The sequence below is a fragment of the Neovison vison genome, chromosome 9 (assembly GCF_020171115.1).
Source record: "Neovison vison isolate M4711 chromosome 9, ASM_NN_V1, whole genome shotgun sequence".
Lineage (NCBI taxonomy): Eukaryota > Metazoa > Chordata > Mammalia > Carnivora > Mustelidae > Neogale > Neogale vison.
Genome location: NC_058099.1, coordinates 4559612 through 4580282, shown reverse-complemented (window position 1 = coordinate 4580282; position 20671 = coordinate 4559612). Strand labels below are relative to the sequence as shown.

The 20671-nt window shown below is 52.8% G+C and overlaps 1 protein-coding gene across 3 annotated transcripts in view; it reads right to left on the bottom strand.

Moving 5' to 3' along the window:
- The window catches only part of RAPGEF1 (Rap guanine nucleotide exchange factor 1), a 135059-nt gene that overhangs the window by 113539 nt on the left and 849 nt on the right, over window positions 1–20671 (bottom strand). The window lies entirely within an intron of this gene.

Genomic DNA, 20671 nt, shown 5'->3' with positions numbered 1-20671 from the left:
ATAAAATCTTTAAAAAAAACAACAACAACACATCTGTACCAGCAGAATCACATTTCGACTGTGGAAAGTGGCCTAATCCAGGGAGGTAATACTGTGACAACCAAAGTTCTGAATGAGACTCCCCTCCGAACATGACATACTGGTTCAGAAGGGACCCGAGTCAGGGAGTCCGCAGGGCACTGATCACTTCTTGAGGGAAATCATGGGAAAAGCAAGGGACAGTCACCTCCCCCAAGCGGCAAGGAGGCAGAGGCAGGTGCCCACCAGCTGATGCAAGGCTTTGTGCATGGACTTTGTGAGGAGGAAAGTCTGTGTTGGTCACTTCCTCTCTGGAGAAAAATACAACAATATGCGGAAGCGCCGAGCACTGTGGGAAGGTTCCAAGTGGGAGTTCCAGCTCAGTCTAGGACATAAACAAAGGGGAATGACCAACCTAAGGTCAGGCCCACCAGAGCAGTAAGGCACAAAGTCTGGGAGCCAGGCTTCTGAGCCCTCTCGGCTCCGCTTTTAAGTGCCTTCCCCACCCAGCCCCAGAGGAAACCATCCACGGCACAGGCACATCTTGTGCCGTGTGTCATGGGAAGCACAGATTGGTATTTTCTTCTGACACACTCACATAGTCACAGATCAGTCACAGAATGTCACGGCCGGAGGGACCTCGGGGACTCACCCAGTGATTACCAGCACCAAACTTAGGGAGAGCCAGATATACGTGCTAGGGCCCACTTAGTTACCACTGTGATCAGTGCTGAGAAGTTCAGGGTAAGGGAAACACGTCTAGCCGGGTAACCTAATCTAATCTGGGAGGTCAGGGAAGGGTGAGACTCAGAGGATCAGCAGGACATGCCCAAGCAAAGGCGTGAAGAGTGTTTTGGGTACAGCGGCATCTGCAAAGGCCCTACTATACGTGGACGTGGGGAGGCAGAAGTGGGGGTCAGCTGGGGCAGGGTCTTATAGGTCATCTCATGAGCTTCAGGGTGTTCCTAAAGTGTTGGCCAAACCATGAGTGTTCAGTTTGGGAGAAGAACAGTCCACAGATTTCATCAAAGTCTCAACGAGTCCCAAAGGTTAAGGGGCGTCTGGGTGGTAGAGTCAGTTAAGCGTGAGACTCTTGGTTTGGGCTCAGGTCATGATGCTTTGGGCTCTGTGCTCAGCAGGGAGTCCACTTGGATCTCTCTTCCTCCCGCCCCAACCCTCATCATGCTCTTGTTCTGTCTCTCAAAAACAAAAAGACTTCCAAAGGTTAAGAAGCACAAAGTCAGTCCAACCCTCATTCCAAAATGAAGAAACTGAGATCCACACAGGGAGACACTTCCCCAAGGTTTCCACAGACAGGCAAAGAACCAAATCACAGACTCCCAGTCTGGTGCTTTTCCACATCGAGCCACGGTCTTATTTCTGGCAGCGGTGTGTCAACAACGACCAAGTATCAACCCTCACTGAATATTGATACTGTATCCAAAACAAGGCGGCTTTGTTTCTGCCCCAGCAGGCCTGGCAGAGACACTCCACAGAAACGAACTGTAAAGTCGGCTGCTCCCCCCTTTCTTCAGGTCTAACCTAACCTGCAAAATGCAAGGGGTCAGAACCTCTGGTTCCAAGGCATCCTCATGAGACAGCCGCGTGGGTTCTGAGGAGCTCAGCGGGGCCCGCTGGGTAACCACAGGAAGGGCCATCACGGCAGACCCCTGACTGCTCAACCAGCACCCGGCCTTCTCAAGAAGCTGTTCTTTTGTTGTTCTTCAAAGTCAGGACTGGGCCGGGGATAAAATCTAGCCCACAGGACATGAAAGGCAAAAAGCCCACACCCCTAATTCTATAATTCTGCTGGGAATTGAGACAAACTATTTTTTTAAGTGAACAATAGTAATTTTCCTCTCTGCCACTTATTTCATGTTAAACGGAATACTTGGGAAAAGTCTAACTACGTATGGAGAACACTTCTGAAACTTTTGATGCGTCCCAGAATTCTCAAGTGCGTGGACTGGCATTCGAGGCCTTGTGGAGTCTGGCCCCTAAATGACCTTTCCCACCTTTGACATTCCCCACTCTGGGGCTTTCACTTTGGCCAAGGACTCAATTCCACACCCAAACCCACTCCTGCTTGCCAGCACGGTCCCTCACCTCCTTCCTCTCCAGCTAAGCAACAGACTCTCGATGGGCAACTATACCGGGCTCCCACAGACTCTGCTTTGCTTGGACCACGACAGTGGCAGAAGAGGCAAAGCCCTCACCCCGGAAAGGCTCCCGGCCCTCCCTCCGGCCCTCAACAGCTCCTGACTTTCAGAGACAGAGTCACCCCCTGACTAAGCAGCTGACTCGCTCCAGCCTCTACCCTGAGCTGGGTGGGCACAGGGCAGTCAACCCTGGCCAGGGTTTCTGAGCTCTTCCAGAAGCACACCCCTCTCCAGTAAGCGGCTGAGCCCACACCCAACATGTGCCTTTAACCACTCATTCAACAAACACCAGTGAGCTTCAGCTATATGCCAGGCGCCCTCTGGGCTCTGGAGAAACAGGAGCTCACCTCCCAATGAGGGAAAAGATCACCAAAAGGCAGCAAACACATGCGACACATTAGAAGAAAGGAAAGAAAAGGATGGGCTGAGGAGACAGTGACAGGAGAGGGACCTCAGCCCCTGGGGGTAGGACAGGCCCCTGTGAGTGACAGGCAAACAAGAGCCAGAAGGAGTCGGGGCACAGACACACACACAAGAAAAGCCCAGGGTTCCTCGGCACTTAGGGTCTAAGTGCTTCCCGGCGGGAACGCACCATGACCCAAACACTGGCTCCACTTCTCCAATGAGAAAACGGATGTTAGGAGGAGGGGTGAGCCACTCTCCAAGGCCCACAGCCTGCAATGACAGACGCCACGTTTGGACACGGCTGCCGACCAAGGGTTCTCGGGAGGCACGCCGCACTACCCGGGGCCGAGAACCGCTAGTGCAAAGGCCCCGAGGCAGGAGCATACTTGGTATATTCCAGGATCACTTGAAGGAAAGCTCAAAGCCTGCTCAGGGGCCAGAGGACAGGGTGCCACCGGCCCTGGTAAGGACCACGGCTGACCTCCCCATGCGAGAGGCAGTCATTCAACAACTGCGAACATGCTTGATTTGATCTAACGAACGCCCCGGCAGCTGATAAGGACTGGACAGTTGTGAGGCAGGAGCGGGAACCAAGAAGCCAGTGAGGAGGGGCCTCAGCGGTCCAGGGGAGACAGTAGTGGCCCGGAGTGAGCCGCAGAGAGGAGGCAGGTACATCGAAAGCCAGCCGAGAGGACTTCCAGATGCCCTGGGTGCGGGCTGGGGGTGGAGTCAGGGACGACTCCAAGATGGTTGAGCCTGAACAACTCGGTCAAAAAGGGCCTTATTTACTGTCCCGGGCACCCCAGGAGGAGCCAGTGAGGCAGGGGGTGAAGTGGAGAAGCGGGAGCTCGGAGCTTGTGAGACACCCGCGAGGACGGTAAGTGGGCGGTAAACTCAGGGGAGAGTTTGGGGCTGGAAATAGGCATTTTGGAAAATGACCAGCATTTAGATAGCATTTAAAGACATGGGCCTAAGACTGCTGAGAAAGGAATCAGAGGACTCAGCCCTAGAACATTCCACACTGACTTTGGAAGAGAGGCGCCAGGAAAGGAGGGCTGAGACGGGCGTGTCTTCACGTCACCAGGACGCGCGCGCAGTGAGACCGTCAGGAGCCGCTTGGATATATCTACCGCCCTGGGTTCCAGTCCTAAACTGAATGCTGGGTGACTCCAAACATCATTTAAATTTTTAGATTTGGTCTTCAAGTTCCAGATGTGTAGTTTTAAAGCGTCTTGCTAATGATGACTAATATATCAACTTAATTAATTAGCAAATATTCCGAGGCACAATATCCACTTAGCGTGAGATTCATCGAAGAGTTTCTTCATCACGGCCGATCTTCTCACCATCTGGTCAGAGCGAATTAGCTCCTCATACAGAGGACAAAAGCACGGACTGCCAAGTAGAAGTTGGTGTCATCCTGGTCCTTCTCTTGCTGTTCACTCGAACCGTCTTCACTCTCTGATGCCTTTGACACTTACTTGTTTTGTAAGGGTTTGTTACTGAGCAGCGGCTTCAGGCTAGCCTCCCACATGCCAACCAGGCAAGCCCCACAGACCTTTCTGGGCCTCAGCTGCTCGTCTGTATCAGGAGGCCACTACTGCCTCCCAGCAGAGCCATCAAGATGGTTAAACGCGGGGCGCCTGGGTGGCTCAGTGGGTTAAAGCCTCTGCCTTCGGCTCAGGTCATGATCCCAGGGTCCTGGGATAGAGTCCCGCATCAGGTTCTCTGCTGAGCAGGGAGCCTGCTCCCTCCTCTCTCTGCCTGCTGCTCTGTGATCTCTGTCTGTCAAATAAATAAATAAAATCTTTAAAAAAAAAAAAAAAGATGGCTAAATGCATGCATAGTGCAGCTCCTGGCATCAATGCCCAGAGGTTCTCTCTGACCTCCTCACTCCCCTCCTATTTTCAGGACATTTAGACCAAATTCCTGAGACCCCTTCTGTCTTCTCCATACGTGGCCGTAAGCAGTGATCCCAGAGGCCGTCCCCTGCTCGCCCACCCTTCCGGCGAGCATTATCACTGCGGAACGGGTTAGAATACCAACTCTCAGCCCAACTCCACACTTAGCGAATCGGACTCTGGGGGCCAGAGCCCAGCACTTTCAGGTGCTAAACTCTGAGACCCACTACGAAAGGTGGGCAGCATTTTGGGGACTCCTAGGTCCTCAGGCAGGGACCACCTGGCCCCAGAGGATTCTGTGATCAGTGTCTACTAACACACAGGCTGCAGGTTACCAATTTACCATGAACGCAAAGCCTCCGGTCTTTCCAACTATTTTCTTTAAATGTCAAATCTATTACTAGAATAAAAATGAAACTTCTTGTAAAAATTCAATCCCCATACCCTTTCTATAACAACACAAAAAACAAAATTTCCAACTCAACCTAGACTAGTGTTGCTACATAATTATTTTTCAACTTGCCCTGTAAGGCCTGATACAAACACTAATATCCCTTCTAGCCATTCCAAAGAATATGAATTTAAGATCTGGTTAACCTAATTTTCATAAGGAAAACACATTCTGATTGTTGTATGTACATGTTTATTGTTTTTTAAACCAAATTGTCCCAGATTTTGTTGCTTCCATGAGTTGAGTGACTGGAACATATGAAGTGGCAGATGCCACAGGGAGAATGGGACCCAAACCAAATTCAGCTGACCCTCCTGTGGCTTCTCTGAGCTTGATCCTGTGTTGGAACAGACCCTAGTTTTGAAATAGTTCTCTCACTGCAAACCAAGACCCTCTCCGACACAAATGTGGAGCTCAGCAGTTGTAAATGAGGCCTCCCTCAGTGTTTTCCCATCCAAACCAGGACACTTTGGGGAGCGACAGGGAGGGCGCTATTAATAACTGTGCCAGGACAGCAGGTGTAAGCCGGAGTGCGTGATCGTCACCCCATCTGTCACAGTCCACATGAGCACAGCGATCCTTAAAGTAATTTTCCTCCGGTGTCCAGACAGCTAACTGTGGGCCGAGAAGAGAGCTACATTTATTAGCTCCAGAGTCTGCCTCTTCAAGCAAAGGCTAAGTGCTGACTGCAGGGCGGAGGCTGGACCAGTTGCAGGGAGCTCCGCCAGAGCAGGAGCCCTGGCTTACTGTCACCATTCCCGGAGCCCTGGCTTACTGTCACCATTCCCCGGCATCGACCACCACGGGCGGCAGACAGTAGGTGCTCAAGAAACCAGCTGAAAGAATGAATTAATGCTTCCCACTGTACTTCCCTGAATCTCAGATGTGTACCTCTTCACAAATTAACTTCCGAAACCAGGGTGTGCTCTTTCGTATGCTACCTTGCTGATGGGAGTTTTCGTTTCCCTCAGAAGTGTTATTAAATGAATAATGTATCTTACACGTGTTGGTTACACAGGATCCAAACAACACAGTAACGGCCCATCAACCCAGATTCACAGAGACACGTTACTGATACTCACGGGACCAGAGACCCTGTCGCAGCAACTGAAGGGGCAGCTCCCAAATGGAGTCTGCCTGGCCTGAAAATTCTTGAAGAAAGCCCTGACCTTGCTTCTCCATAGATGACCCTCCCCTTCCCGTCAGGTCAGTGCTACCCTCTCATGAAAGGGGCCAAGAGCCTGGAATCCTGCCAAACCGTGCTGGCGTGGATGCCATCTGTGTCGTCAGCCCAGAGTACATGGCGACAGTGGTAACCAGGCAGGTTGGGATGGAAGCCACGGGCAGTGAGAGTCTTCGTTAAGGGCTGACACGCGCTGAGCACTTGCCATGTGCTGGTCTACAGCACCCACCAGGCTCTGGGGCCCCAGCGGACGTTCAGGCTCCCTGGGCTTCCGCCGGCCACTCTCGGCCGCGGTCTACTCAGACAGACACAGGGAGGGAACAAGAGGTTGCCCGGACAGCATTGGACAGTACTGTCTGTGGGGTCCTTGAAGGAGCCCAGCACAGCTGCGAGATGCAGGCACAAGGCAACGAGACCCACATTCGGTGGGTACAGGACCCAGCCCGGCTTAAAAGCCGCCTGCCCCATAGGAACCAACATCTCCTAATCACACAGGTGTCCTCAAGGGACATGCCCAGTTGCAGGAGTCGCTGCGCTCAGGGCAGCCCGAAGTACGGCGTCCCACCAGTTTACAGACTATTTCTAGTTTCTCCCAGCGCAGATGCGATTAATGAAACAAGAAGTCATTTTTACCATGAGCACTGTGCCCCCGTAACACAGCTGTCATACACCATAGTGGTTTTAACGTCTTAATTTTAAAAGACATTTAAGATTAAATGATTATGTAAATAAATACCGAGAAATATGTTAACCATGGTCATTTTTTATAAATTGTGGCAAAATTACACACAACATGAAATTTACCATCTTAACCTTTTTTTTTTTTAAATTTAATTTATTGGGGCACCTGGGTGGCTCAGTGGGTTAAAGCCTCTGCCTTCAGCTCAGGTCATGATCCTGGGATCTTGGGACCGAGCCCCACATTGGGCTCTCTGCTCAACGGGGAGCCTGCGTCCTCCTCTCTCTCTGCCTATTCTGCCTACTTGTGGTCTCTGTCTGTCAAATAAATAAAATCTTTAAAAAAAAAAAAAAAGATTTAATTTATTTATTTAATGGAGACAGGGAGAGAAAGAGAGAGAGAGAGAGTGTGTGTGTGTGTGTGTGTGTCTGTGAGCGTACAGCAGGGAGCAGCAGGCAGAGGAAGAGGACAAGCAGGCTTCCTGCCAAGCAGGGAGCCCGATGCGGGACTTGGGACTCGATCCCAATCAGGACCCTACCCTGGGATCAGGACCTGAGCTGAAGGCAGATGCTTAATGACTGAGCCACCCAGGCACTCCCCCTTCTCAACCATTTTTAAGCGCATGGCTCACTGATAATGAGTATGATCACACTCTTGCACCCTCTCACCGCTATCCAGCCACATCATTCTTTTTGTCTTACAAAACTGAACTTAAACACTGTTAACCAGCAATTCCCCATTCTCCCTTCCCCCGGCCCCTGCAACCACCATTCCACTTCCTCCTGTTTCTATGATTTTGATTACTCTTAGGTATCTTGTACTAGTGGAATCCTACAGAATTTGTCCTTTTGTGACTGGCATATTTCATCTGGCCATAATGTCCTCAAGGTTCATTTGTGACGAAACGTGTCAGACTTTCCTTCCTTTCTAAGGCTGGATAATATTGCCTGGTGCACACACCACACTGGATCTATTTCTCCATCAGGGGACACCTGCATTGCTTCCACCTTTGGCTGCTGTGAAGCTGGGTGTACGGATGTCTTTTTGAGATCCTTTTATTTCTTTTGGCTACGTACTCAGAAGTAGACTGTTGGATCACATGGTAATTCTATTTTTAATTTCTTGAGGAATTGCCATACTGTTTTCCATAGCAACTGTGCCGTTTTACATTCCCACCAATAGCGCACAATGGTTCCAATATCTTTCTTTCTTTAACACGCACACACTACTGAAGCGTGGAAGAGTGTGATCTCAGGGCAGGAAAGAGGCACAGGGAAGCATAAGGAGGCATGATCAAAGATCTGTTCCTGGGGCGCCTGGGTGGCTCAGTCGGTTAAGTATCCAACTCTGGATCTCAGCTCAGGTCTTGATCTCAGGGTTGTGAGTTCAAGTCCCTCCATCCCATTGGGCTCCACTTAAAAAAAAAAATCTGTTCCTTAATCTCACAGACCTTCTGAGAAGTTGCAGGTACTCTGTCTTTGGACTTCTGATCTGAGAGGATGGAAGAGAAGGCAGCTGTCCACTGGTGCTCATCTCCGCTGGTCAAAGTTTGCCTCAAAGAGTTGTAAGTCCCTGGCACTTCCGGGTCGTGCATGCTGGGCAGATTTCTACGGTCTCGCAGGCTGCAGCAGTAAAGAGAAGCCCGGGAGAGGGGCCGAGGGAACACTGTGCACAGCTGGCTGGCCCCCAGGCAGAACTGATCTGGGGAGCAATGGCCAGATTAGACGACAGGTAAGCCTGACAGGATCTGGAGCTGCGCACAGAGATGTCCAATATAAACTCTATTCTGGGTAAGGAAGAACCACTCCGACGGATGGAACGAGCCAGACAACTTCTTTCCTCAATGACTGTCCTGAAGCTGGGATGGGTTCACGAGGTTCTTGTTGGTAACTGGGTCCCTACCTCTCCTCCATGCCGTCTCAGAGCCCTCCCCTCTCCGTGTGGTCTCTGTCATCTCTGCAGCCACAATGCCCCATGGAGGACGAAAGCTGGAGTGCCAGGGTGCCTTGGACCTGGGGTAGGAGGGGTCTCAGTGAGTCCGGAGCCAGGGTCACAGGCCTGCCTCTGGAGCTGTGCATGTAGAAGGATGGCGGCCCACCCCAACGGCTCCAGTTTCTACACATCCTCACCAACACTTGTTATTTCCTGTTTGCTTTTTTTTCTTTTGAAAGTGGGTGTGAGATGGTATCTGTGGTTTTGATCTACAGGTCCCTCATGACTGATGATGTCGAGTACTTTTTCAAGTGCTTACTGGCCATTCGTGTGTCTTCTTTGGAGAGGTCTACTCAAGTTTTTTAATTGGGTTGCTTGATTTTTGTGGGTCAAATGTCATCTTTATCTATTTTCAAAAAACAGAGCTAATTAATCAAGGTCAAATTTTAAGTAGATAAACACTGACTATGTGCATTCAATGGAATACTACTCAGCCATAAAAAGGAATAAACTGAGGAAAACAACTTCATGAATCTCAAAGGCACTACACTGAGTAAAAGAAGCTGATCTCCAAAGTTACATACCACGTAACATTCTGGAAAAGGCAAAACTAAAGGACTGGCAGGGGCACCTGGGTGGCTCTGTCAGTTGGGAGGCTGCTTTCAGCTAGGGTCATGATTCTGGGGTCCTGGGACTGAGCCCCACGTCAGGCGCCTTGCTCGTCAGGAAGCCTGCTCCTTCCTCTCCCTCTGCCTACTGCTCCCCCTGTTTGTGCTCTCTGTGTCCAATAAATAAGTAAAATCTTAAAAAACAACAACAAAACTATACAGATGGAAAACAGACTGATGGTTGCTGGCAGTCAGGGGTGGGGGAGAAGGGTCTGACCACAGAGGGACAGCAAGATGGAACTGGTCTCAACCTTGACCGTGGCGGTGGTTACACAGACGGGGAGGAGAGGTGGATCTCGGCAAACTGTACCCCCTTTAAAAGAAGGCCCGTTTTACTGCATGTAAATTAAGAAGTTGTCGTGCAGAGGGCAAAAGCGTTTGTCCTACCCACACAGACGTTATGCTGAAGCAGCTTACAGGCACCATCTCATGGAACCCTTACAAACCCCTGGGACTGTGTCATTATTAATGGTCACCTGAACCCAGGTCTGACCGCCCCAGAGGAACTAAGCCCTGATTACTTTGGACACATAAGACCCCACGTGAGCTCTTCAAGGCGGGGAGCAGCTGCTGGCTATGATTTCTCCTACAGTGGCAGCAAGTTAGCACGGGTAGAACCATGGTAGAACCTGGGGCAACCCTTTTGCCCCAGGGACCGGGCCTACAGACCTTCCGCCAGATCCTTAGTAGGACTCAATGATCTTAAAAAATTGAGGAATCACCGCTCCATTTCCAAGGTCCAGGAAAGGATGCCCCACAGGGCACAGCAGGCGCGTGGCAGTGCCAGACACTCGGGCCAGTTCTCTCTCCATCGCCCAAAGATGCCACAGTTCCAGGCGTTCCTAGTGATGTGCTCCCCACGGAGGTTTCGGTGTTTCGGTCACACAATTTCCTCACTGGTAGGTGCATTTCACCTGCCAAGCTGGAGCCAGGGAACTTGGGGCTTCCCGGTGACACAGGGCTGAATGTGCTTCAGGTCCCCAGCCCAATTACTATCTTGGTCAAATCTAAAAACTGCATTCTACAACCTTGCACATTTAAGGTAATTAATAGAGACAGCTCCCGATGAACAGAAAAAACAAGGACAGATCATGCAGGAAACCATGCTTTTGATCTGCGCCTTCAGTTTTCTGATGAGCTCAGAGAATTAATATTTGTAAGGCACTCCTGACAAGCTGGGGCAGGAGCACAGACTAGTGTGGTTACGCTAATTAAGTGAGAGGTCCTGTAGCTCCAGGACCCAGTGATTAAAGAAAGTGAAAAGGGTTGACTGGTCTCTGGGCTCTTTGTAAACAGCCCCGTGCTGCGAGCGAGCTGTGCTGACAAACCAGCACAGAGACGACCCACATTCCCTCTCACCTGTCACAGGCGCCCGGGGGAGCACGGGGGAGCACGGGGGAGGGAGGACTCAGAACAATACACGAGGATGTCTCAATTCATCCTCATTGCGAACATTTATCAAGGGGGAAAAATAAAGGGTATGACATCACCTGCTTGCGGCATTCGGCACAATTTGTAAGTGACTTGTACAAGGGGACCTTGAACGGCGTGCGGCATTTTAACCGGCCCAAGACAAGAGCACCATACTGTGACCATTTCACCTTCAGAGCTGAACGAAGACGGTTTAATGACCCTTGAGCGTCACCTCTGCAAGGAGAAACTGAGGCGGGGTCTCTTGGGATGAAGCAAAGCTACACCTGCAGGTCATTAGCGGGGCTCTGACCCCAAGACAAGCTCCCACCCGACGCTGGCCTGTTCCTTCTAGACAGAGGTAGGAACATTATCAGATCTGCCTCAATCTACCCACCTGTGCTGGGCCACGTGCGGCTGAAATGAAACCCCACCTATTCCTCCTTGAATGATCTTGTTAGAGGTTTATTTCTTAGTTATGAAAACCTATTCCCTGGAATTCAGCTTTCTCAAATGTAAAAAGAGAGAGAGAGAGAGAGAGAGAGAAACCGTAGGAGGAAATACCTCAATAGCCAAAGACCTCCCCTTCTTCTGTGAACGTGGAGGTCTGAATGTCACTTACATATGACCTTTTTCAAAGAAACTGTCATTTTAAAGCACAAGGAGCTATTAGGGCAGAACAAAAGCTAATGTTCTCTAGCACTTACGTGTCAAGACTCCGTTAATATGCTTTACGTCCATCATCTCATCTAATGCTCCCTCAAGACTGTAAGGCAGGCATGTTGATGTCTGCCTTCATTTTACAGATGATGGAACGGAGACTTACACAGGCAAAGTCTAAGATCCCACCACCGCCCTACGGGAGAGCTAGATGCCAACCCGCAGGTGTGGGACTGGGAGGCCCAGGCCCCCACCACCCTTCCACACTGAGTCCAGCCTCTCTCTCCGCAGGTGGGAAGCCTGAGAGCTCAGAATGCACCGACTGGGGCTGGCATGCAGAGCCAGGGCCCACGAGGCAGGTCTTCCAACCTCTGGCCCAGGCCCACACTGCTTCCAACAAGTACGAAAGCCTAAATCAAGTCTCCTGCACACAGCACAGGTGGCGGCCAGACTGTCAAACCCCTATGGGCAACAGATGTCGCTGATCTTCTCAGTACCCCGCACTGCCCCGGCGGACGACTTGGCACCCAGTGAGCACTGAGCCATTGATGCGAGACGGGTGGACGGCAGGTGGGCGGGGAGGCCGGGGGGTGGAGCTATTTTAGGTAAGGGGCTGTCCCCACTGCACACATCCAAAGCAGATTCCCGTACAATCTCTTTTGCAAATTCACTTTTTAAGTCACCTCTGAGAAACCAGAAGCTGATTCAAAACCCTGCAGACAGATGTTGACACACCTTCATGGTCCTCAGAGAGGCTGGAAAGCCCCAGGGGACGCCAAACAAGAGTCCCAGAGGGTGGCTCCATGCCAGCCTCCTGGTGGCCCTCGAGAGGACCCGCACTAAAGGTCCACGGAGGCACACGCAGAGGAGGGGAAGACAAGCAGTGTGAGAAACCCAGAGTCCCCAGCCCATTCAGCCTGTCACTCAGCACTTCTCGCCCTGCCATCTCCCTTTCTTCAACTGGCAAATGGACATGACACCTGCCATTCTGCTCTTTGTAAGGACAGAATAACAAACCCACACGCTCTCGGAAGGGAGAGCCCTCCACCCAGTACTCGCACACACGGACCCGGCAGCTGCGGGCTGTCGTCCTCCACGAGCACGAGGGACTCCAGAACGCTATCGCAACCAAATAAACAACAAAACCCAAAACAACAGCAAACAAACGAAAAACGCTCACGTCTCCAGAAGTGTTCTGAAAGCTATAAAGGGTTATGAAATTTTTATCGTGATGACAGTTAAGTGCCTCGCAGTATCCGTATCGCTAAAAACCGACAAAACAACCCCATATGTCCAACTCCCCCCTTTACAGTGCAGACGGGGCCCACATGGCATCAGCACTGGACACTGCTCTCAGCCGGGTTCGCCTGCCCAATCAGGTTACATCAGGGGCGCCAGAGGCTTGGGAAGAGTAAACCAGCTGCTCCAGGTCACCCAGCATGAAGCCGGGCTACCCGGCCCCCTCAGGAGCTGGAGCGCGGAAGCTGGGACCGCTGTCTCCTCCGGCAACCCCGCCAGCCTTATCTAGCGGCCCTTCTGGCGCAGCGACTGGCTCAGCAGCACAGGAGTCCCTGGAAATGTGGAGGCTCTTTTCTTTTCTTTTTTTTTTTTTGGAGGCTCTTTTCTACCCAAGTCACAGCAGTCAGGAGAATCGTGTCCCCACAGCCAATGAAAACACAGATAAATGGGAAGCAGTCCTGTGGGCTGAGGTCCCGCCGCGGCCCCCACTCTGCATGGGACCTGGGGCAAATCTCAGCTGTTCTCCACCTCTGGACCCCACACACAAAAGGAAAGCTCTATGTGTCTCAGTGTCCTCGGCAGAATGAGAAGCTCCTCCTTGCGGGTAAATGAGACCGAGCATGTAACACACGCAGCACAGAGCCTGGGACCAGCATCGCGGTAGGTGCGCAGGGAAAGTGAGCTGCTGCTGTCACCCGCGTTCATCACCGAGAGGAGGAGCTGAGGGCAGCCCGTCCACGACACACGTACAGCCCCTCTCCACGCAGAGGCAGCCGCGTGAAGGAGAGGGCACACGTGGGCATCCAGAGCCAGCAGTGAGCACAGCCACTGCCACCAAACAAGTTCTGGTGTTTCTGTTTGCCTGTTTGGGGCCAACTACATGGCACTTGGGACCCATCCCTTCCCACGGTCCAGTGGGCTTCTGCCGTGTCTCTCCCCGTGGCACATCCGCACGGGCCTTCTCCGCGAGGCAGGCGGCGTCCGTCGCCGGCTCAGGGAAGCCGCGGGCGGGCTGCCATCCTCAGCACTGGGGCGTGCGGCTCGCGGCCACGTTTCTCAAGCCCACGCTGATGGCACACATTTTTGAAAAGCCAGAAAGCAAATGCCTGAACGCCGCACCCTCGTCTCCCAGCCTGGGAGGCAGCGCCCGCCACCCGGCACTCGACACCTCCGTGTCTCCTGATCGCAGAACTTAATTGGCAGTAAAAGGACTGTGGGGCCAGCAAGCGAGTGAAAAGCAAGGGGAAAGGCCACCCGTGAGGAACCGCTGAGAACGGAGGGTCTAAGCTGCTGAGAGGCAGTCCCTGGATTTTAGGAAGATGCATCCGGACCGCCAGCCAGGGCTCCGGCTCAGAGAACCATCACCGTCTTCTGAACCACTGCCTGGAAGAAAACCATGCGGAGAAAGAGGAACGGTGGCCATCGGACAGCAGACTTCCAGTCCGGTAGGGAAGTCTCTCCACTACGCCTTCGCCCACAGAGCAGGAGGAGAGGGCACGAGAGACTCTGCCGAAGCCCCATGCCAAAGAAGCGACGGGAGCGGCCAGCGCGGCCAGCCCACCTCCCCGCCCCGCAGGGAGCGGGCTCGGGAACCAGAGCTGGCGGTGCGGGCGGCCTGTCCTAGATAACATGCAGAGGCCAAGCGAGAAAGACAAGCGGGCACAGAGCCTCTGACCGCGGCCTGGCCGTGGCCAGCAGGCTGAGCGGGACCCGCGTAAACCAGGGGCCGGTAAACGGAAGAGGGAATCGTGATGGGTCGGTGAGCACGCTGCCGGAGAGCACCTTGGCCCCGTGTGTCCTGCAGACCCGCGTCTAGGAGTCAGCCGAGGGTGGCTCAGTCTCGCCACACACCGCAGAGCTTTCTCAACCGCGTTCTGGGACTCCGATCTCAGCCACCACCACGACAGCTCTGAGGAAACTACAGTTAAACAGCCGTCGACGTACATGGTTAACACAAACCCCCACCTATTAGCAGATCCCTGCCAGATTACTGGTCCCACTAATCCTCCAAGAAACATCCTAACTGGCAACTCGAAGCCCAGAAGAAGCTCCACTTAAAAGTAATTTTGGGGGGCCGGGCTGGCTCAGCTGGTGGAGCATGTGACTCCTGATCTCGGGGTTGAGTTCCAGCTCCACAGTGGGTGTACAGATGATTTAAAAATAAAATCTTGGGGCGCCTGGGTGGCTCAGTGGGTTAAAGCCTCTGCCTTCGGCTCAGGTCATGAACTCAGGGTCCTGGGATCGAGCCCCGCGTCGGGCTCTCTGCTCAGCCGGGAGCCTGCTTCCCTCTCTCTCTCTCTGCCTGCCTCTCTGCCTACTTTGTGATCTCTGTCAAATAAATAAATAAAATCTTTAAAAAAAAAAAAATCTTAAAAAAAAAAAAAGACTACTTCTGAGACTTGGAATCAGAGACCTAAGTTCGTTCTAGGATAGTATCACCTAAACTCATTCATCGTTCTAGCAAGTGGTTACTGAGCACCTCCTACATTCCAGGCACAGCCATGCAAGCCCGTGGTGGACCAGACAGGCACGTTCCCTCAAAAAGTTAAGTCAAGTCAAGGCTCTGTTGATTTTTAACTTTCAGGAAGGAAAGCGAAGCTCTGGCTTCTGAATGAGCTGAACAATACCATTCTACCCAAGTGTTTATCTGGGGCCTTCCCATGGGACTCAGGATCTGCCAGAGGAAGAGATGGTACCAGGCGTCCAGAGGAAGCTGGTTTCGGTAGAGGAGGCCGCGCACATGCAGGAGGCGGGTTTTCACACTGTTCGGCGGAGGACCAAGGAGGCTCCTCGGGGGCCATGGCTGAGCAGGAAAGATTCACTGTCCTCAAAGCGGCTCCCCATTACCCACTATCTAATGGCCCTCTTATGGACAGAAGAGGACCTGCTGCTTTCAAGCAAAACAAGGAAGCACTAACTCGAGTCCACCCCTTCAGAGCTGACCGAGAAAATGAGACCCAGAAAAGGAAAAGGGTTCCCCAAGGTCACGACAATGGGCCTCAGAGTTTTAGTCAAACGGCCTGGAACAAAGAGCCAGCAACGAAGATGACAGATCCCTTAATAACTCCCAAACTGCGGGTTTTGTTTTTTAACCATAAAAGAGGCTTTGGGGCAAGGTGAGTGACGAAGCAGCGCGGCGCCCGGAGGCTTCCCGGGCGGGGCCGCCGGGCCCGCTGCGCTTTGCGGTGCGTCATCTTATTATGGCAACGGGGAACACATCCAGCTGGCCCGGGGTAAGACCGGCCCCATGCTCAAGGCATTCTCCAAGCCGGGCTAATTTGGGAAAGGATTCTTCTGCAAGCTCACACATGACTCATCTTTCTAGGCCTCCTATCAGGTCTGTCGCAAGGAATCCCATTCAAACCACCGCTGCCAACAGCTGCTCAGGAGACCAGGAACCTTTGGGGTTCCTGTGGCTAATTCTGTGCCGCGCCGGCCACATCATGCTACTCATCTCCTCACAGGACTGCCAATGCAGCCGGTACCGTCGGTCTGATGTGCACCCTGGAGACTGCACCGGGCCTGCCTTCATTTAACCGAGGGGCCCCACTTTGGTAAGATCAGAAAAGAAACGCAGAAACATGAACAAGAATCGAGATGGAAAGCTGCTGTGTGTCCAGCACCGCAGAGGCTCTAAGCGGTGCTCTGTGAAGGCAGAAAGGTGGCCGGAGGCCCTGTCCCACTTCTCCGCAATGGAGCTGCCGCCCCCAGCAAGTGGCCAAGGCCGCCCCGATCTCAGCTGCCCTCAGGTGCAGAATGGATATGCCCGACCCTGATCCCACCCCGGGGACGGTCCTGAGGAAGGCGGGAAATGAGGCGCGCTCTCGATGCGTTCTCGCTGCAGAAATGCTCAAGCCCATTCTGATATTCCTTTTGGACTGTGACCCTGGAAGGGCCGGTCTCCTACGGACTCTGTGCCACTCTGAGGCGTCACAGTGTTTGCCAACAAGGAGGGACTCTGTGTAAGTGTCGCCTGTGTGAGTAAATGAAGGACGACCGGGGCCATAAAAACGTTGTAATTGTTGACTGGATTCATTTTGACCACAGAGACTGTTAATTGTGGGGGGGAAAGGAAGTGCTAAATTTGAAAGAAGTTTAAAATGGATCAAAATACAGTGACTACTGGGGCGCCTGGGTGGCTCAGTGGGTTAAGCCGCTGCCTTCGGCTCAGGTCATGATCCCGGGGTCCTGGGATCGAGCCCCACATCAGGCTCTCTGCTCAGCGGGGAGCCTGCTTCCTCCTCTCTCTCTCTCTGCCTGCCTCTCTGCCTACCTGTGATCTCTCTCTGTCAAACAAATAAATAAACTCTTAAAAAAAAAAAAAAAAGTACAGTGACTACTGATCTGCAAGGACTCTTTCCTTGGCCGAAAAAGCCTATAGCCTCATGCGACAGTACCTGCATTTTTCTCTGTTCTGACAGAATACACAACTGAAAGTTACTGTGAATGCAGTCAGCAGGCAATTTTCTTTTTAATAAAAGCCTCTTCACATATCTGAAACACATGCACTTGAGTCTGAGACACCAAAGTTATTCTGTCCTCTGGAAGTGCACGGGTGAGCCCGCCGCATCAGCCCCAGGGAACAGCTCGGGGGCACGGGGACCGAACTGGCCAGGCGTTTGGTGAGTGATAAAACTCCTAGACAGGTCTACTGGGAACACAGACCAGGGAAGGAGAATCTAAGAAAAACAAAAAACCAAAAACACCTGCACAATGTACACCTTCAGGATGTCTGTTTTGATGTCTGTTTCGGCTGCCCCCATTAGAAGAAGGGAAGGCCCAGGAGGCAGCGATCTCTGTTGTACTCCAAGCACCAGAACAGGTCCAGGCCCTCAGGAGATGCTGGATGAAGTATCTGATGAAGGGATGAATGTGCGAACCAGCAAGAGACTGAAGCCCTCAGCGAGGGGAACGGAAGCCGCTCTCTTCTCCATCCCTCCCTTGTGCCCTGCTAACTCGACTCCGCCTCCAAGGCTCACCTTGAATCTCAGTTCCTCACAGAGCCGGCTCCCTGACCTCTCCCCGCACCGTAAGTCCTTTGGGACCCTTCCTAAGTTCCCCAGGACTCCCCACTGCCAGAGCCAGTGCCCGGGCTACACTGTGATGTCTGCTGAGTTCAATGCCACATCCCCAGAGCCTGGTGCAGAGCCTGATGGAGCCAGTTGGTGCTGAATGGAGGGACTGAGGAATGAATCGATGAAGGAATGGGGCAAGGACTTCAAAGTCCAGAGGAAAAGCAAACAGACACAAATGGCTTCTCCAAGGAAGGGGATGTAGACTCAAATGTCAACAGCCCAAGTGAGAAGAGGACCCTATCCCCTCCCCACCCACGGGGCCTTGTAGGAAACAAGGCCTCAGAGGTACAAGGGCGTCTTAACTTTTCAAGAGAACCAAAAATCTGAGATATAGGAGTGATTTCCTGATATTTAAATACTGACCACCAAGTCTCCTTTGTTCAAAAACAGGTGTGGATCGAATACAACACATCTACGGATTGAACCCACCAGTATTTAAAGAGGCATTTACGGGGCGCCTGGGTGGCTCAGTGGGTTAAGGCCTCTGCCCTCGGCTCAGGTCATGATCCTGGGGTCCTGAGATCAAGCCCAGCTTCGGGCTCTCTGCTCGGCGGGGAGCCTGCTTCCCCCTCTCTCTCTGCCTGCCTCTCTGCCTACTTGTGATCTCTGTCAAATAAATAAATAAAATCTTTAAATAAAAAAAAAGAGGCATTTAGGCTCCAGAAACACTAGGGAACATCAGAAGTGCATAGTTGACGTGTCTCTTAGAAGCACGGACAAAATGAGACCCATCATACCTGTGTGCGCGACCAGAACCACAGTCACTGACTCCTCCAAAGCAGCCTCTGGAGCAGCTACACACATCTCCTGCCAGCGTGGTCTTTCAAGACAGGTCCCTCTTAGCTCCTAGGGAAGAGCCTCTTCTCTTTGCCAGGCCCACCCACAAGCTCACCCCAGGGAGCTCCCTGAACCTCCACACCAGCTTTCTTCTGTGTCCTCCGACTTCAACCCTCTTCCTCTAAGCCTCACTGGACAGGTCCCAACCAGCCAGCAAGCTGACCCTCTGCCGCCGTCTGGAACCCAGACTGCCTTGATCCCAGGCGAGGCCTGGAGCAGAAACGACCAGAGAAGCATGAACTGAGGCTTGCCTTTCTGTGTTCCTAAGAAACCTGAGGCTCTCGGCGGAAGGCGGCGTGCAAGCCCCCTCCTGCAGCCGGGCACCGCGTACTGAAGAGCAGCAGAACGGACTCAAGAAAACCTCCCCCAGAGGCCGACAACGACTGCTTCCTGGGCGTCGGGCTCTGTAACTTACCAGGGACTGCTCACTTGCTAACAGGAGTCCCCGCTTTGCCCAAGGACCTTTCCTTTTTTTTTTTTTTTTTTTTTAAGATTTTATCCATTTGATAGAGAGAGATCACAAGTAGATGGAGAGGCAGGCAGAGAGAGAGAGAGATGGAAGCAGGCTCCCTGCTGAGCAGAGAGCCCGATGCGGGACTCGATCCCAGGACCCTGAGATCATGACCCGAGCCGAAGGCAGCGGCTTAACTCACTGAGCCACCCAGGCGCCCTGGACCTTTCCTTTGAATGAGATACTCTGCTGGTGACTTAGGAGCAGGTCCGCTAGAAAACTCCAACAGAAATCTCGTTGAAGTGCAAAGGGAAATCCACCCACAAGGACCAGCAGAAACACCAGGAAGAGGTACCCTTCGTTCCAGGAGTGTCCTGGAACGTCGTCCCCTGACGATGGTGTGTGTGGATCACCGCCGAAGGCCTTATACCACAAGGACCAACTTCTTGCCAGCCTCAGAGCTTGCTTGCCCGGGTGCCTCACCCAGTGGGTCGGCCTCCTGAGTTTCCCACAGCCCCTGGTCAGCTCCTTTGAGTCTACCCTCTCCCCCATCCCCGTCCCCATCCCTACTCCACCCGGGGACCCCCTACCCTCTCTTTGAAGCCTAACCACAAAGGGCCTCCCCCTTGCCCCGCCAGTGAAGTCCCCCTTTCCTGTGCCCAGGCCCAGCCCCCTGTCACAGGGCATTTCTGGTGGCCTGGGCGTAGGATGTTAGGCTAGGTCCGGCCCTCCCGGCCTCAGACAAGCCTCTCTGAAGCAGGCACTTATGGTGTTTGCATCTGCTGCAGCCCCAGCAGAAGGAGGTGCCCGGAGAAGGCCACGGGAGAGCCTCCGCTGCAGTGCACTGGCTGTGGGCCTCCTTGCTCCAGGTGACACGGAACACAAATGAAAACTCATCTCATCAGAGCGCGCTGAGCTGCGCCAAATGGCTGACAGGTGCTTTTCACTTTGCCACAACTTTCATGTTTTTGGTAAGAAATGTATCCTTAGAATCAAAGAAAACCCCATTAACGTTATATGTAAAATAATCCAACTTGCCCAACAGTACCCTTCAGAGATGCTATTCACGGAGTTTCCGAGAAATGCTGCCCAAAGTAACCCAAGATATTTCTGGGCAGGCACGTGGGCAGAGGCAGCTCGTGGTAACCCGGCATGGCCCTGACCGAAAAGCTGAGAAAAAGACCCAAGAACCAGCCCTGAAACCCTCGGCCCTGCCCCTGAGGAAGGGAGCCAGGCTTCCAGCCCCTCAGCCTGCTGCCCGCCCGCTGCCCTCTCGCTGGGTGGCCTGCAGGAACTCACTGCCCCTGCCCGGGAGCACATAAAACCAGGCTCAAACCCTCTCCTACCCAGAACCTCCAAGGATTTACCAAGTGACACACACAAGGTGCTCAGCACCGCGCCGGATATACAGAAAACCCTCAGTAAAGGCAACAGAAATTTCCTTCCTGTGCTGAATCCAACCACAGCCGGCAAGTCCCCACCGCCTTCTGAGTCCGGCCCAGGGGCCCATCTCAGAAGAGTATCCCGGTTCCACCTGGGACGCGCGAGCAACTTCCCAAATCAATGCCACCTGCCTCCACCCCCTGCAGCCCCCAAAAGCCTG